Below are 19,468 nucleotides of genomic sequence, written 5' to 3' on the forward strand. Positions count from 1 at the left end.
AGGTACTACGTACGGCCATGTTCTTGAAGGCACCTTCCAGCATTGGACAAAAGATAGGAGTCACAACGACAACTTGTTAAGCATAGCTACCTATTACCCCCCCCCCCTTCTTTTCCTCCCTTCTCCTTCATTCCCGGAAAAAATCCTTCTTCATTACTTCCCCTTACCGTCCCTTCATCAAGTGTAGAATCATCGTTTCAAAAAAAAAATATTAATATATGCCTGACCGCATTTCAAGGTCATGACTAAAGTCACGAGTTTGGTCAATTCTTGGAGGCACCAAAGCTGATGATGTACAATACGTTAATCAGACCGGTAGACCTCTACGGACTTGAGACAGAACCTTTACTTACGGAGGATATACGTGCACTTTCCGTATTTGAACGAAAGGTGTTGCGGACTATTTTTGGCGGAGTACACATGGAAAGAGGAGAGTGGCGTAGACGTATGAACCACGAGCTGTAAGCACTACTTGGAGAGATCCCCATCGTACACCTGGCGAAAGTTGGGATACTAGGGTGGGCCGGTCACGTCGCATGGATGCCGGGCGACTGTGCAGTGAAATCCGTTCTCTTCAAGAACCCCAACGGCATCAGGAATAAAGGGACCCAACGTGCTAGATGGTTCGACCAGGTTCGACAACGCATTGGCTACGAGTAGTCCAGGACTGAGTGTACTGGGAAGGAATTCTTGATACGGCAAGAGCCACCTGGCCTCTATGCTGTTAGAAGTAAGAAGTAATTTATAGATAACATTAGTGGTTAGTTGTAAACAGAGAACTTTTTGTATACATGGTACTCATACGGAGGAATTGCCTCGAGCCCAACCGTTTCGAATGCACGGCATTTATAACAAACATATTATGTGGTTCCGATTACAGTTTTTGTCTAAGGACCGATCGGTTTTTAAAACGCTTGGTTTAATTGGCTTCGACACAGTTTATTATTTTGGTTCATTCGTTCAGCGCTTCGCAATTTTCATCTTCCACTGACTTTTGAATGTACTGCATAATTAGAATTCAGATTCATATACAGAAATATACACAAGTATAACCCGCTTACAATTATATGAACATAATTCATCTAATCTCCGACATGTGTCGCATTGCTTGTTGCCATGAACCGAACTATTCCAATGTTATGCTAAATATTCAAAAACATGCACTGAATTATAGCAAGTAACAAACATGATTCTTATAAGGAATGTTTGGTTTGGCATACCATCTGTACCCGTGGCTTGACATATGACATTTTAATTGTAACCGGGTTCGTCAATCAAGAAATTTTGTTCCGTACCATTTTAGCCGGATTTGCCATCTTGCCATTACGGAGGTTCGTCCAATCGAAAAATATTTGTCCATCGTGCTGGAGGTGACGCAGAAAATACTATTAGAAGCTAGAAGCAGTTTAAGCTTTAAGGTGGCGTTCTGCGGCAAACAAAGCGGACGAGGTGGCTGTACAGAATCTAATTGCAGGAGTTAAATGAAAGGCTCACAATTCTGTTTCGATCAACCCAAGAGCCTGTGTTTTATACTAACTAGACTTCCAAAAGAAAATTAATGTGATTTTTTTCTAATGTTGATGTTGATGATGGTCGAGTGCGGAAGCGCTATCTTGACTAACTGCGATCGATCGGATCGGATTGTGGTACTGAACACTTCAGCAAAAGATACTTCGCAAGACGACAATACAGGACAATACTCCTGTAAGTTGATACGTGGATGAGAATCATTGTCTGTCCTCGCTTCGGCTGGACATATACTAAAATTGGAACGATACAGAGAAGATTAGCATGGCCCCTGCACAAGGATGAGAATCATTGTCCAAATAATATTCATCCTTTTCCGAACTCTTTTACTCTCAAAAAAACCTTTCCCCAACAGAATCTTCCATTCATTCGCAGGCGAGTCTAGATTTTTTATTATTTTAATTGGTTCAACTATTGAAAACCTAACTGTTGTATACTAAAATTTAATTATTTGCATTTACAACATTTTTTAACGTTGCACTTCTAATTTAATTTTAATGCAATCCCTATCCAGACGCACATTTCTCGCGGTTTTAACCCCCCTGCCTCCCATCTCGCCAGGGCACTATGCCACACTAGAAAACCGGACTGTTTACATTGATAGTAACCGCACATTACTGGTCAAGAGGTGTGCTTGTTTCCACATTGCTTTGAGTGCCGTAAGCAGCCGCCAAAGCAATTTTAGGTTATATAATATTCATCTTGATGTGTATTTAATCGAAATATCGTGGAGGAAATTGTCCCCGTGGGACGAATGTGCACAATACAGGGCTTTTCATTAGATGTCATTTTTTTCTCAAATGAACTCGTTCCTCACTCGTATGCGCTGAAATAAGCAATCAGGTTACTACTATTAGAGATGTTGTAAATGTTAAGGGATTCGTTGATCGGAATTTTATTGAGGTGTAACAAATCGAGTGCCCTTGATTAGCTATAATGTCAAACATAATAAACAAAGCGTTATACACACGTACCTGTGTATGATAGTACAAAGTGGGTTCGTCGCTTCTACCTTTCTCAATCATGAATCCGATAGAATGTGGCTGTAGCAAATTACCCGCCGTAAAACCGCTGTCCAGTCATTTAAATTTTCCACCCGCCATCGATGCGATGTTATCTTGATCGATTGAATGTCGTAACGAATGCGAGTAAGAATAAAATAAAATACCCTTTATTAGTTAGCAAAATTAGTTTGCCACAGTCTATCTATTGTAAGTGAACGTTATTGGTTTGGCGCCACCCTAGAAACTAATTTCTAGCACCAATATATTTCAATAAAACTAGACAAACCTTTGAAGAAAACTGCAGAGCTCCAATTTACCACTTAATCAACTAGGAACTTTCCTATCAAAGCAATGATGATTTGCGTTGCTGGAAAGGCCAGAGAACGTGCGTTGAAAGTGCACACCGGGACGTTACTATAGATTAAGTTACAATGCAATGTGAAATTCTAATCGCTTCGTTCAACCCCCTTCGTGCATGGCGTCATATACAGTAGCAGACAATCAATGCATATTAATATGGAAATCCGTTTAGCTGTCGTATTCACCGAAGTATGATTAACAGAGCATTCAGAGATGCGTATCCGGCAATGTAACAGGTGTAGGCGAACATGAGTGCAATAAAATCAGTCCTAATTAGGTATCACATTTTGTTATAGTCAGTGGAAATTATCGAATGATTAGTAACGTGTTTCGTCAATATTTATCAATAGACTAACCTCGTGATTTTGTCTTGCGCTTCAATGAGTTCAGACATATAATTAAATTTTTATAAAGTAATGAAATAAAGATATGCTCTATAATCTTTTTGCTTCGCATTTTTGTCAATTGTGTTATTCTATAATATTAATGCAAGCCAATGATGCTAGATTTCTTTTATGTAGGAAAACCAAAATAAATTTGTGATTTTTGACAACCAAAGTGCGTATGATTGTCTATGCTGTCTATGCAGACGAGCGGTAAGATGAAAACATTGGTGATAAGATGAAAAAAAAGAAAGGAGAAGAGAGTGAAGTTCGAGTGAAGTTATTGTATCGACATTCTGTCAGCAAGTTTTGTGCACACTACAGTTTAGTGTTATGTTGTTTGTATATATTATTTCTCTAGCGCTAGATAGGCCGCTGACATAGCAAGAAATGCAAATTTCGAGGGACTTTTCTATAACGGCCTCACCAATTCTTGCTGAGGTTCAAATTGAATAACTCCCAAACTGGTTCTAAGCGCAGCCTAACAACTAGTAAGCTAACTCGACAGAATAAAACACAAATGTTGCATTCCTACTGGGTCAACTACGTTGACCTCTTTATAGACTGCATACGTCCAGCTGTGGAGTAAATGAATCGTGATATACCTGCCATAGCCACAAGTTCCATAATGAACGATACTATCTGAACCAATCTATCTTATCTTATTTCATTTGATCTAATATAGACTGATGTTCTTTTATTCAGTTTCCTGGTAGAATCTGGAAAAAATCTCCTTTCTTATCATTATCATTATACCACTCTTAGACGGATGTGGACGGATTGTGAATAGTGTCAAGTTAAGCCTCTTTTGAAGGTTCTCTTTTTAAAAATGTTCTAGTTTCGTGGTTCCAGAAGCTACGTAAACATAATTTTTCAATCCACTCCACAACTTGCACTCCACAGATTGCTTGCGAGGATTTTTTCGGGAACCGAGGAATTTTGCTTGTGACGCTTCTGCTAACTTCAGGCTCTGTTTGAAAAATAGTGGCCTTTTACTTTCTATGAATTTTAGGATCAGCCACCTTTGCTGTTCCGACTTCCAGATTTCTTGTCGATGGTTTGACAGTTTACAAATAGTTTCAGAGATTTGGAACAATTAAACAGTTCAACCGATGACCTTACGATGGAAAGTCTAGGAATTTCCCTGCGAGCGTGCAAGGGTCACCTCCTGAAGCGCTTGTTTTGACTGCGATCTGATGTAAACATATGATTTCATTTATCTCATCCTGACAATGAGTGTATACTGTGATTGTATACACTCTTAGCTTACTGTTCAGCTACCGCCACAGATGTTTTGCAGATAATATCCATGTCATCGGCAAAGCAGACGAATTCACTAGATTTGTTCGAGATCGTGCCTCGCGTGTAACGCTATGTTGAACAGCAGGCATGAAAGACAATTCCTGGGGAAACTGTTCTCGTTCTCGGAACTCTGTATTCACGGCCCTTCTGGAGGATCTGCCGCAGTGTTCATATTCGATCTGTTGTAAACCGACCTTCGACGAAACCGGCTTGATAAGTTCCCACAAATCTGTTCGCATTTGGTGATAGTCGGCGGAAAATGATTTGGGACTGCACTTTATATGCGGCATTGAGAACGGTGATCATTCGCTAGTTCTCGCAGTCCAACTTGTCGCCCTTTTTATGGATCGAACAGATAACCCCATCTTTCCACTCCTCCGGTAGCTGTTCCGTATCCCAAATTCTAACAATTAGCTGGTGCATACAAACGACCAGCTTTTCTGGTCGCATTTTAATAAGCTCCGCTCCGATGCCATCTTTCCCAGCTGACTTGTTGTTCTTTAGCTGCATGATGGCCTCCTTAACTTCGCCTAACGTTGGGGCTGGTACCTCTTCCCCGTTTGTTGCACCGTCAAAATCGCTTTTCTCGCCGCCATGGTTCTCCGCTTGGGCGCCATTCAGGTGTTCGTCGAAGTGCTGTTTCCTCCTTTCGGCCACCTCACGATCGTTCGTCAGAATACTGCCATTCTTGTCCCGACATACTTCGGCTCGCGGCACAAAGCCTTTGCAGGATCCGTTCAGTTTCTGATAGAACTTTCGCGTTTCCTGAGAACGATGCAACCGCTTCAACTCTGCATATTCCTGCTCTTCCAAGAAGCGCTTTTTCTCCCGAAAGATTCGAATGGGTCCGACAATCCACCCGAGATTCTCACACAGCACTGGATCCCATCCATCGTAGTCATAATAAGTATAGTAAGTTAATCCGGAAAGCCGTTTGCGTCCAAAATTTTCAACAGCTCTTGTCGGTTTACACTATTATATGCGGCTTTGAAATCGATGAACAGGTGATGCGTGGAGACTCGTAATTCGCGACCCTTCTGGAGAATCTGCCGCTGGGTGTAGATTTCATCCGTTGTAGACTGACCCTCCATGAATCCGGCTTCATAACTTCCCACAAATCTATTGGCTATCGCGAAGTCGATGGAAGATGACTTGGGACAGCACTTTGTAGGCGGCATTCAGGATAGTGATCGCTCGGTAGTTCTCACGATCCAGCTTATAGCATTTCCTGTAGATTGAGCAAATAACTCCGGCTTTCCACTCCTCCGGTAGTTGTTCCGTATCTCAAAACTTGACAATCTACACCAATATGGTCACTCCCCCCTCTATCATGGTCTTCCGCCACGCCATTCAGGTGTTCATTGTAGTGCTGCTTCCACCTTTCGATCACCGCACGGTCGTCAGTCAAGATACCTCCATTCTTATCTCTGCATATTTCAACTCGCGGCACAAAGCCTTTGCGAGATTCGTTGAGTCTCTGATAGAACTTCCATGTGTCGTGAAAGCGGTACAGCTGCTCGAGTTCTTCGTACTTCTTCTCCTCTTGGTGCCGGTTCCTCTCCTTGAATAGTAGAGGTTGCTGTCTCCGCTTCTGTTTGTATCACTGTATCTGACTGCTGGCTCTACGCAGCATTTGTATCCGCACTGCATTTTCTCATCCAATATCTGTTGGCACTCCTCGTCAAACCATTCGTTACGTCGATTCGGTGCCACAAGGCCTGGGACGTTCTCCGCTACGCTGTTAATAGCTGTTTTCACGGCATTCCAACAGTCCGCAAGAGGGGCTTCATCCAGTCTGGTTAGGTGATCTCCAGGTGGACCGATGGTAGAGGTTATGCTGGAAGAAGGTATTACGTATGTTCTTGGAAGCGGCGAAGTCGACAAGTTTTAAGTCGTTTTCGTTCGTTTGCGGCTGTTTGCGCTGAACCGTCCAATCACCGGTTTAAATTCCTCGTCCTGACCAACCTGAGCATTACAATCCCCGATGATGATTTTGACATCATGTCTTGGGCAGCGGTCGTATTCGCGCTTCAACTGCGCAAAAAATTCGTCTTTGTCATCGTCGGTACTTCCGTGGTGAGGGCTGTACACGTTAATTATGCAAATATTGAAGAATCGGCCCTTGATTCTTAGCTGTACATTCGGGAATTGATCGGTCACCACCAACACCTTATATAAGCAGTAAACGATAAAAGATTTGTCATAGAACAGTGCTTTGACATGAATCCGTGCTGATCCTCATCAATGTACTGATGGCAAAATCCAAACATGCGATTTGATACAGTAAACTCAAAAAGTTTAGCAAGCTCAGGGCAGATATTTCACGGTAATTTTCAATATGTATTTTATCCCCTATTTTATAGATTGAGATTGGAATACGGGTTGGGACTGGGATTGAGATTGGCATTGGGATTGGGATTGGGATTGGGATTGGGATTGGGATTGGGATTGGGATTGGGATTGGGATTGGGATTGGGATTGGGATTGGGATTGGGATTGGGATTGGGATTGGGATTAAGATTGGGATTGGGATTGGGATTGGGATTGGGATTGGGATTGGGATTGGGATTGGGATTGGGATTGGGATTGGGATTGGGATTGGGATTGGGATTGGGATTGGGATTGGGATTGGGATTGGGATTGGGATTGGGATTGGGATTGGGATTGGGATTGGGATTGGGATTGGGATTGGGATTGGGATTGGGATTGGGATTGGGATTGGGATTGGGATTGGGATTGGGATTGGGATTGGGATTGGGATTGGGATTGGGATTGGGATTGGGATTGGGATTGGGATTGAGATTGGGATTGGGATTGGGATTGGGATTGGGATTGGGATTGGGATTGGGATTGGGATTGGGATTGGGATTGAGATTGGGATTGGGATTGGGATTGGGATTGGGATTGGGATTGGGATTGGGATTGGGATTGGGATTGGGATTGGGATTGGGATTGGGATTGGGACTGGGACTGGGATTGGGATTGGGATTGGGATTGGGATTGGGATTGGGATTGGGATTGGGATTGGGATTGGGATTGGGATTGGGATTGGGATTGGGATTGGGATTGGGATTGGGATTGGGATTGGGATTGGGATTGGGATTGGGATTGGGATTGGGATTGGGATTGGGATTGGGATTGGGATTGGGATTGGGTTTGGGATTGGGATTGGGATTGGGATTGGGATTGGGATTGGGATTGGGATTGGGATTGGGATTGGGATTGGGATTGGGATTGGGATTGGGATTGGGATTGGGATTCGGATTGGGATTGGGATAGATAGAGTCAGTAGGATTGTTGCACTAGCCCCGTAACTATTCTGTACTCTAATAGCCTGTAAAATCTGTCGATAAAGAAGGGTCAAGTCTTAGAAAAGACGTTTAAGCTCAAGGCTTACAATTTTGTCCTTACCGACGTCTAAGGAGTATTGGAAACGCGCTTTGGTAGAATGTAATGGTTATTAATTTACAAATCAGGGGGCTGCCGTTTCTCATTAGTATACATTCAAGACTACTTTAGACTCTTGCCAGGTTCATTTCAATTTAGTTGTTGATATTTCTAATAACTGATATATTTTTGTTTTCGCCAATACTTTTTGCTAAGTTTATTCGTTCATAGCGAACGTTCGTTTCCAGCTCTAACGATTTTAAACATCAAGCAAAAGCCCCTTACAATTGCTCCGCAATGGTCGCGATACAGTTGTAAGTGCATAAATTAGGAAACCGGAAACGTCTTCAACTCGAATTTTCCGCAGTATCCAGACGAGCGAGAGAGAGAATACACACAGAACAATCATCGCCCGGCAGTGCCAATAAATTAACGCAACAATAATACTCCTTACGATGCCCCGTGCGTAGTTCAGGTTTCTCAATGGCCGATCGGATCGGAAATTATAGTGGTAAGTTCGCTAACACCAACGTCGCGCGTGCCACCGCCACCCTCGTGCCCGACTCTGCCACTACACTGCACCGCTGCGATGAGTGACGGTCTCCTCAGGCCTCAGTACCGACGACGGTACAGTGAGTGGTGAGTGGCGCACATGGTCCGTCCGACCGCGTACGTACGTACGTCCGCTACAAGTGCTTGACAATGAAATCAGAATTACCCGTGGTGCTTAGTTTCGCAAGCTAACTCGAACGGTGTACACGCACAGAGCGGAATTAGCGGTCCTGGGGAAGAATATTTTCACCATTGGCGGTTGTGTGAAGTGATTAGAAAAGTTCTTAGTGAATATTTTATTAGGATTGTGGCAATAATTTAAATTAATTTGCTTTGTAAGTTTGTGGAAAATTTTTATTGGCAGGACAATTTTTTGGTGCATATTATGGCACCACAAAATAAAATAGTGACAATTTTTCTAATGAAAGTGAAAAAGTTGGCTTGTGAAAATTTTATCATTTATTTTCCTTCGGTTGGTCTGTCGATTCTCAGCCTGCAAACGCGCTGCTAGGCGTGTATGTGACAAATGCCTAGAGGCGAAAGCTGATATTTTTAATTGTTGAAAGTGTTTGATTTGAATAAATAAATCAACGGACTTCACCGTCGCATTCGGGCGGGCAAGAAGAGCTCGATCCAGCACGCCGATACAGCCAGCCTATGAGGCAACACAGCTCTGTTTACTCATATCATCAGCGTACTGTTTTCTCCACTCTTCCTCGCACCCACACGTTCAGTATGTTGTTTTTTTTTACGATTTTGTCGCGCACATAACTAGCCAACCTGCATGCCATTTGTGCTATTTACAAAATTAGCTTTAAAACCATTCAAGGAGTCTGTCGAACGGTCGCGCAAACTATTCAAATCGATTATGCCGTGTGTACACTTGGAGTGCCTCGATTAGCCAATCGACAGTGTTCGTCCTAACGTTTTTTTTTTAATGTCGATAAGTGAACCCTATTTCGAAATATTCGGTGAATTGTGGAATATCTACATAACAGGAATATAATATTGAAAAGTAGGAGATTTCATAGAAGCTCATTTAGGTTTTAGCAGAAGAATACGTTAGATTTGGGTAAAAGGACAGGTTATTATACTTCATAATTGTTTCGTGAAGGCCTTACCTTTTTTCTCAGAATCAGTAACAATTTTTCAAGTCCTTGGGAAAATGTTTCCACGAATGCTTTGTGCATAAAGAATGAAGTTAATTGGTAATAGAGACCCAAGGACTAAACAATATAGAAGACCAATAATTTAACATTTTTATTAGCCATTGCCTTATAGATCGAACATTCTGAATCAGTAACACCTTTGTGTAACAAATCGGGCATTTTATTATTTTACCTAATTTCCTTACCTTTAGGGTGTACAACTTTATGTGCCCATATAAAACAAATTGTCGTGTTTGAAGCGCTTGATTCAAAATATTTATTGGTTTTTACAAAATACAATTTCACGTCCACAGTTAAAGCCTCGAATTGCTTTAATTGCTCGAATTATTCAATGTTTTGCAAAGCTGAAATCGAATTGAACCGACCGATTGAAAATAACCAAGCCAAAGTACTTGTGACCTCCGGCACCTAAATTTGCATTTTTTTATTTGCCCCGTAAAGAAAGCAAAGCACCACAGTGACACTTGGGAAGACAGTGCCAAATTAATACATACTATAGTGATTTCCTTTCCCGGAGGAGAACAACAAACTAACCAATACCGCGATGAGCATAGAAATCGGCCGGAACAATGACCTCTCGCTGACGGAGGAAAAGAAAATCGTCGACACACCGGTGATGGAGTTCTACCGGGGTAAAAACGTCCTGGTGACGGGCGGGACGGGATTTATCGGCCGTCTACTGATCGAGAAGCTGCTCAGGTGAGTCCTTGTTCAGGCTGTTCACTGTATCTGCGATCTTTTTCCTTCAGTGTCAGCGTCAAGCGTCGTGTGCGAGTGTGTGCGAAGCAAATGATGACCGACGACCATAGATAGTGTCACAAATTATGGCCTAATGGCTGTGTTAGCTTCCATTCCTCCCACATCATAATCCTCTTTACGCGTCGTCTGGTTGTAACTATTCGGTAACCTTGAGGAACGCGTGTTTGCGATTCAATGGAACCGATCGATGCAGTCCAATAATGTATTCAACAAAACATCCGTTCAGAGCTGCTGTTCCCATCATGATGGTATCCATCCACTACGAATCTTTCTACTAGGTAGGATCAATTAAGGGATGTGTTTTATGTTTGATAACATCCACAAACTGGGACTGTCAATGAATGATGGAGACGTGCGGTTGTATAGTTTGTGATTTGTGGAATGTGCGATGTGCAGCGAGGGCCAACGACACAAATATTTCTAGCTGCAATTTGTACTACAAGAGCGAGACTAGCTGGTTTCAGCATTAGCTCGAAAGCCATAGCTGGAAGCCACAGCGAAAGCAACCAGTTCGTGATACATATGCATAGAGGTATGGCATTCTGTGAGGTGCTAGTTGCAATGCTGCGTCATCTTGACACCTAGCATGGCATAATCCGACGCAGTTAGTTGAAATATGGTGAAATTGACAAGAAAAAATAAGGAAACTGGTTTCCTGTTATTTTATTATGCAAACAAAGTTGTACTTGGTCTTCAAAGTGAAATGTTTTACAAACTTTTTTCTGCAAATTCGGCAAACAGTCGCCGTCAGGTCAAGTCTGCGGTTTGCACTCTATTGAGTGCGCCGGCCCGGTCGTTAAAACTTGCTGAAACATCGAGTCTAGCCATAGAGGAGGATGCGTAATTATGGTAGGTACGTATGTACAAGTACATGTAGCTGATGGAAAGTCGTGCAGCCTAGTTCAATAGAAGAATACCGGAAAAAATCGACACCGATCGTGACTGTTCCATTGTTCATTCTGTTTCATTCTGGCTGCGGTCGAAGTTTGCTTGACGGGTTTTTGTACAATTGATGGTGGTGAAATGACGTCAAAACCGCCTTGGATCGTTATTTAGCTTGCTTCATTTTTCGCAATTATTCATGCTGATTTTTTTTGGGTGAGAAAATAATTGAAGTACTGATTATTTTGCGATCCTTCACTACATGATTATTAGCAAAAACAAAAACAAAACATTGAACAAAGACCTTCGTACATCGTCTAGGAAGAGTTTCTATATATTTAGAGATTTCTATGTGCGTCATTGTGAATACAATTCCTAGAAATAGTACAAATCTTGTACCATTTGTAAATATCTGTTCAAATCTTTTATACCCGTCAAGTTAGCTTCGAGTTACGATGCTAGTCTTACAAGTCAGTCGTCGTATTTTCGATTCTTGGCTGGGTGTTACTAGATAAAGCCTGAAGAATCGTTGCACTTGCCCCGCAATTGTCCCGTACACTTATAACTAGCTGCGAAGTCTGTCGATAAGGAAGGGTCAAGTCTTAAAGATTTTTAAACCCAAGGCTTTGCTTCTTTTGAAATCTTTTATCCATCACAGGGATAGAGTAAAGTCATTTATAACCTGAATACAGTTTTTCTTCACACGCGGCCCATCATGCTTTGCATTTGCTATATACCCTGTTGATATTGTTCTGCATACAAATTTTATTTTCACTTCACCTCTTCGCCTGCAATTCCACTCTTCGTCAATTGACGCGCTCGACAATCGACCAACAGGACTCCTCAATCAGCCTTAACTTCGAATACTTAGCATAGAGTATAAGGGGATTCCACTCTTTGGGAATCACGGTGACGTCAGCAGTTCAGTCAACTCACGACCGGATGGTCCGGGATTTTGATTGCCAGTGTGCAGGATCAACCTGCAACGCGTTTGATCCGGTGATGCTAGAAGTAAATAAACGTATTCAAGAATTACGTTGGAACTATATTTTTTCGAGGTACGATTTTCATACCCATTGCACTATGGTTCAGAAAGCGATTTTAGACGGACAAAAATGATTGCGCCTAAACGGGATATTCTAGTTCAATGAAGTCTTCGGCAACTTTTTGAGTGAAAACATGATGCATCTGTTGAGGGGTCGTCCAATGTTCAGATGATACCGTAACAACAATTCAAGTAATAATTTTTTAAATAAGTTTGTTTTCTATTTTCTGGTTTCAAAACAGCCCTGCTTCATCTTCCTCGTTTTTCACATCGCAGTTTTATTTTTAGTCTATCAAATATTTTCAAAAACATCTTCATATTGTGAATATACGCGTATAACAGTAAAAGTACGTGTTAGTATCTAAAGGGATCGCAAACATCGTTTAATTCAACGTTATTATTAAATTGTTACAGTTTTCCTTTTTTTCTCACTCGTTTTTTTCTTTTTTCTGTCTGCTGTTTCCTCTTTTTCTGTTCCTTCTCTCTCTTTTTTCCCGTTTCTCGCCTTTTTCCGGAGTCTTGATTTTCTTGTGTTCTGTTTTTCGTCTTTTGACGTAGGACTACGTCTCTCAGGAAGATAGCTGGTAAAGGGGGTAATTTCAAAAAATCAAAAAATGCGAGCGTCGTAAAAAAATGAAAAGACTTTGAACGCTAATAGCTCTGCCAATCATGAATGGATTTTGATGGTTTGAATACTCATCGATTCATAATAGATGTAGCAATCATATGGTTTTCATGGTTTACAACTTTCGTTTTCCATCACTGAATAGCGAAAATTAACGCGAAATTTCAATGTCAAATTTCCCCATACATTTTCTTCCTGATTACCTGTGTGCTTCATAGGTAGGGACGACAGTTAAACACACTATCTGTTTAGTGTGGTTTCCTTTTACAAAAAAAGCAGCGAGACCCCCTCATCCCCAGAGCCAGAGTGCAAAACTACCTCTCTTCTTCAATTTGTTTTATCGTTTGAACATTTAACTTAGTCCAATTTGATGTCCTGAAAGTGAAACATCATAGAAAAGTGAGCGGTCATCCTTTCCTTTTGCCTGATTGCATCGATATACATACTGCAAAGATTTGTTCGGAATTGATGTCTTGCATGGAAACAGGGATGAAAGGATATTTGTGCATATGACGTGACGCAGCAATTCTCAAAGCGAGGAACATCAGCGTCTGTCTTGGCTGAGAATAGTTTTTGAGCGATTCATTAGCTGATTTGCGTCAGTTAATTGCATGCAATTCTTTACGTAATTTCAATTATATTCTTGTCAAGTATGCAAATAACTGTATAATAGAGTGTCGAAAATAAGGAACTAGTAAGATGCAGAGAACGTTAGCTAATTGATATTTTAACTGGATGTCCACATGTTAGTTGAAAGACAATTATACTTCAAATCAATCTATCACAATGAGTGGTGCTATCAGCAATTTCGTGGAAATTGACGAATGCAAATCAGTATTGTAAATGATAATCCAGAATAGTTATTTATTTTTGCGGTTTAACCGTAGTTGTAAACAAGCCCCTAAAGTAAGCTAACTTCGACAACTGCGCACCAATATATAGACTTTTTCTTCCGTTTTTGCTCGTTTTCAGGACTGTTTTGCCTCTTTTTGTCATTCTCTGTTCCGTTTCGAAGTTTTTTCGCTCCCGGTTTTCGTCTTTTTTGCTTTGTAACTCCTTTTCTATACCGTTTTTTTTGTTTTCATCTCTTCAATTCTTCCCCTTATTGCGTTCTGCTTATACTCGTTTTCTGTCACGTTCTGTTTTTCTTTTCTGTTTAGATTTATCTCTTATCTGATTAGTCCCTTTATGTTATTTATCTTTGTTACCTTCCGTTTGATTCTCTCACTTTTCAGTTTTGCTTTTTTACCCCGTTTTGTTCTCGTTTTTATGTTCACGTTTCTCCATTTTTTGCTCCCAAATTTTCTTCTTTTCTTTTCCTCCTTTTCTTCCCCTTTTTCTATTTTTCTGGCCTATTGATCCTTAGTTTCTTTCTCGTTTTCATAAAGACTTTCCTTCATTTCTCACATTTTTCAGCTTTTCTCTTCTGTTTTTCGTCTTTTACTGTCCAGTCTCCTCGTTTTCCCCTTTTTTACATTTTTCACTACTCAATTTACTAACATTTTCATAACTCTTATTTTTTTCGGAAATTTCCTTGTTTTTGAATGGTGATAACCCTTGGTCAGCATGGTCAGAATGTTGTGATATTACCAGTGCTCGGGAAAATTGACAGCCCTGCATAAAGGCGACGTTCTTAGCATAAACATTAAGACCAAACATTTTAAAAAGATGTTGTAAATGTAAAATTTTTGATGCATATTGAGGTTTTCTACCTCCAAGACCCAGTTTTCGCCATTTCCAGAAGCATCGTTTGCATCTTGTTCTAGTCTGAAAACTCATTTATATTTATATATTTTCCTGAAAAAATTAATTCTATTTTCAGTTGAATAGTGACAACAGAGTGGGTTTCTGTTGAGAAATAACCGCATCACTGGTTCTCGTGATGTGCTCAGAAACGGTCCATTGAAATTCGCCAATTGCGAAAACAGGATCACAATCAAATCACCTCAATCTGATGATACCAACTAAAAGTAATGTCAATTTGAGTTATGTAATCATTAAGGGTTTGGAGTCCTATTATATTGGTTCAGTATATCGTTACGTATAAATTATTGAATTGCTAATGCTAATTATTGTATCCTAAATATCAATAAAACTCCGTGAACCGCTAGATCTTAGGATGGCAAAAATTACTGCCTGGTGCCATTACCCTATAATTTTCCGACTGTTCTTTTCTTCTACAGCAATTGTCTATTTTTTTTATCTCGATGGTGGTAATTGCCACTATTTTGAAAAGAATTAAACGACAGGATTGATTGCACTTTAACGATGATTATTTTCTTGAGTGTTTTAGCTTTATTCAAAATTCTAACTCTTCCTCTTCATTACAATTTTTTTCGAGATCCTGTTTTTAAAGCTAATTCGCTTCTTCAAGTACGAATCAGTATGCAACCTGCGTCTGCTACCAACAATAACACTTGATGTAATATCTTATAATTGCCCCTTACCGTGGCATTCCTGGAAGGCTTCGAGTCAGAAAAATCTACCCTCACAGAATCTCTTCCTTTTTCCTTGGACCTGCACGGCGCGCTAGCTGGCTGCGGTGAACGGACCATGTGGTAGCCGTATACGTCGAGAACACGTATTAGGAGTCATTAGCTTCGCGTCGAGTGATGAACAATCTTGAACTTGAACCGCGGTTTGCGCCGGCTCTACCGGTGCGGTGGTTTGCAGTGCCAAACCAATCAGCCGGGGAAAAAATCGTTCTTCAATATGATCAAATATTGAAGATAGTGATTTTTGCTGCTGCTGCTACTCACCCTGTGGCACAGGCTCATGACGCTGGCCAATGGAAGGTATCCGTATTTACCTGCAGGCCTGTAGCTAGCAGCGTAATTATCCGCCGTAATTGTTATTCACTTGTTTCGGCTCTTACCGCCGCCGCGTGGATGGCGTTTCGGGCCCACACTCAGCGCGCGGTGTTGTGTGTTCACTGAACGGCGGCGCGGTGCGGCGGCACTATACCTGTACACACAGTGCAATTCATTAGAAGTGCGATCTTCCTCGCTGGGGACCGATGGCTCGACAAATATTCTCCGATGGAACACTTCCTCGGAGACTCTTCAGCTGTCGAAGGTCACGAGACGTTCGACGGATCGGTACTAGTTTTTGCCCCCTGTTTGGACGTGAAGTGAGAAAAAATGTCTTATTTGAGGAGCAATTGTGCGCTACTAGAATGATGCTTTACAGCCTAAATAATTTGTCTGAAGCCCACCTACTTGTAAAATCATAATACCTTGCGCATGAGACGACTAATTGATGGATGGAAACATGTTTCGGTTAGAGATTTTTTTCGGTACTGAAGCATCATTTGATTGGCCTAATGCAGATAGATAGAACGAGGTCGAAATTGAACTGAATTTCCGGAGTCGTTGGGATCATAACAATAACAACATCAGAGGCGGTAAACCCGGTCAGATGATATTACCGCATGGGGAGTATGCACACGGACACCCACACTCAGATTTGTTTGTTGTTCTGGTGATTCTAGTGATACCATACTATCAACTACTTCGCGTGTACGTGAGAATCATTTATTAAACGGACGCCGAACGTTAGTTCGGTAAATTCAAACAGTGCGGTAGATCGGAAATCTTTTAAACTCCTACCCGTCCCAAGAGTATCAACAAAAACTCGACCTCGTTGATTCTACGTGAACGCCGGTCAGTCAGGTTTGAATTTGTTTTTGTTTGACATACACAATAAAAAGTCAATCTTTGTTTCGGTTGCCTCTAATTAGGAAATTGCGTTTCATGCAATTTTCTTGAGTTATCTTTATTGAAAATGGTGTTATGTGACTCAAATACCTTTAGTATTTCTATTGTTAGAAAACAGTAAAAGGAGTGTTAGGAAAAATTTTAAGGAAATAATACAAAAATTTTGCAGAAAAATACAACTAATAAGTAGTACAAGTGACTTACAAATGAGGCATTAATGAAACAAAAATCACATACAAACAATACAACTTACTTACTTTACTTACTTTAGTGGCAACGGTCCGTTACCGATCCTGCACCGAACGAATTATGGCCCTCCAGTACCGTCGGTCCTGGGCTGCCGTTCTCCAATTCCCACGAACACCAGCTGAACGGACATCGTCTTCGACAGCACACACCCACCGGGTGCGGGGTCTGCCTCGGAGTCTACGGCCTCTTCCTGGTTCTCTGCTGAAAATAGTTTTGGCTACTCTTTCATCGGGCATTCTGGCCACGTGTCCAGCCCACCGCAGCCTGCCACATTGCATTACCTTCACTATATCAGCATATGTGTATACTTGGTACAGCTCGTGATTCATGCGTCTGCCCCATACTTCAATTTTACGCTCAAAAACCCCAAGCACTCGCCGATCAGCTTCCTTTAGCGTCCATGATTCATGTCCGTAAAGGGCCACCGGGAGGATTAGTGTTCTGTAGAGCGCCAGTTTTGTGCGAATTTGCAAACTACGGGACTTCTGCTGGCTACGTAATCCGTAGAAAACCCGATTCGCAGCTGGAACTCGTCGTTTCACCTCGCGGTTTACATCGTTGTCACATGTCACGAGTGTACCAAGGTATATAAATTCCTCCACTACTTCATATCATTCCCCGTCTAACTCCACCTCGGCACCAACACCACATGAGCTCCCACGTTCCCTACCAGCAACCATGTACTTCGTTTTGGCGGTGTTAATGGTAAGTCCCAATTTCGCCGCTTCCCTTTTAAGGGCCTGAAGGCCTCTTCCACTACTCTACGGTTGATTCCGGTGATATCGACGTCATCCGCAAAACCAACAAGCATGTGACCGCTAACGGTCTCAGTCTGCAGAACAGGATACGGGAAAGCACCTTATAGGCAGAATTGAGCAATGTAATTCCTCGATAGTTTTTACACTCCAGTCGATGTCCCTTTTTGAAAATTAGGCAAATGAGGCCATTCAACCACTCCTCCGGCATTTGTTCTTCCTCCCAGATTCTGACAATGATCCGGTGGATTGCTTCGTACAGCCGCTCGCTCCCCGCTTTTAGATGTTCAGCCGGGATACCGCCCTTCCCAGCAGCCTTACCGTTTTTCAGCTCACTGATTGCCTTCTTAACCTCCTCCTGTGTTGGTGGCTCCACAGCTTGACCATCGCTTACAATTTCTATCCTGTCCCTGCTGATCTCCGCATTTACCTCTCCATTCAATAGTGTCTGGAAGTGCTCCTTCCACCTGGCTGCTACCGCCGTTTTGTCGGTAAGCAGGTTGCCAGCACTATCATTGCACATCACAGGCATGGCAAAATTCCTGCATCTCACCGTTTTATAGAAACTCCGTGTGTCGTTGCTGCCGTATCGCTCTTCTACGCCGGCGATCACGTGCTCCTCGTACTCGCGTTTCTTTAGACGATGGATTCTTTCTTCCGCAGCTCTAGTCTCTCTGTGCCTCTTTCTGTTTTGACGCGTTGCCGCGGTGACCATGCGACTCCTGGCCTGGTTCTTTTCATCCGTCACTCTCTGGCATTCGGCATCAAACCAGCTGTTACGCTGTCTTCCACGCGTCGTGCCTACCACCTCTCTCGCTGCTGTTTCTATGGCACCATGGATGTTCCTCCACAGCCCATTTATATCTTCTCCTTCTACCTGCTGTTCTATGATTCGTTGGTCAAGCTTCTTGGCGTACTCCAGTGCTACGCCGTCTGCCGTTAACCGCTGGATGCTGAAACGCAGCGTCCTCTCAGTGCAAGCTTTCGCCGTGTTTGACAGCCTTGCGCGAATCTTACTTACGACGAGATAGTGGTCAGAGTCGACATTTGGTCCCCGAAAAGACCGTACATCGATAACATCCGAAAAGTGTCGACCTTCAAACAAGACATGATCGATCTGAGAGCTACAGTCTCCATTTGGATGCCTACAGATGTGTTTCCGAATATTCAAACGTGGAAAGTAGGTGCTATAGTTGGCCATTCCTCTAGCCGCGGCAAAATTTATGAGCATCAGACCGTTATCATTGGTTGACAGATGAAGGCTATGTCTTCCAATAACTGGACGGAAGAAATCCTCCCTCCCGATCTGCGCGATTGCATCTGCGATGATGAATTTCACGTCGTGTTTTGGGCACTCTCCATTGGTCTTCTCAAGCCTGTCGTAAAACTCGTCCTTAGCATAATCGGATTTATGATTTGTCGGTGCGTATATGTTGATTAGGCTGTATTTAAAGAATTTTCCCTTAATTCTCAACACGCGTATACGGTCGTCTACGGGCCTCCACCGGATAACTCGTTGCTTTTGTTTTCCCAACACTACGAAACCGACTCCATGTTCTGCTTTCTTTCCGCCACTGTAGTAGATGTGGTACTTGAAAGAAGTGCCTGCAATAGGGTCTACTACACGGAACTCCCTTTCTCCGGAATTTGGTCACCGAACTTCCTGAATAGCAGGTACCTCCACTTCGAGTTAATGCAGCTCTCGAGCAAGCAAGCCAGCCCGTGCCGGTTCTTGGAGAGTTCGGACATTCCA

At 42.2% G+C, this 19,468-nt stretch overlaps 1 non-coding gene and 1 pseudogene across 1 annotated transcript; both read left to right on the forward strand.

The window, feature by feature from the left end:
• The first annotated feature begins 1,736 nt into the window (after nucleotides 1-1,736).
• On the forward strand, nucleotides 1,737-1,843 carry LOC128739018 (U6 spliceosomal RNA). The gene has a single exon (XR_008412163.1). It is a non-coding gene; the product is annotated as a U6 spliceosomal RNA (small nuclear RNA).
• A 6,913-nt stretch (nucleotides 1,844-8,756) lies between these two features.
• The window catches only part of LOC128738503 (fatty acyl-CoA reductase wat-like), a 33,313-nt pseudogene continuing 22,601 nt past the window's right edge, over nucleotides 8,757-19,468 (forward strand).

This window comes from Sabethes cyaneus, chromosome 2 (genome assembly GCF_943734655.1).
Source record: "Sabethes cyaneus chromosome 2, idSabCyanKW18_F2, whole genome shotgun sequence".
NCBI classification, from domain to species: domain Eukaryota; kingdom Metazoa; phylum Arthropoda; class Insecta; order Diptera; family Culicidae; genus Sabethes; species Sabethes cyaneus.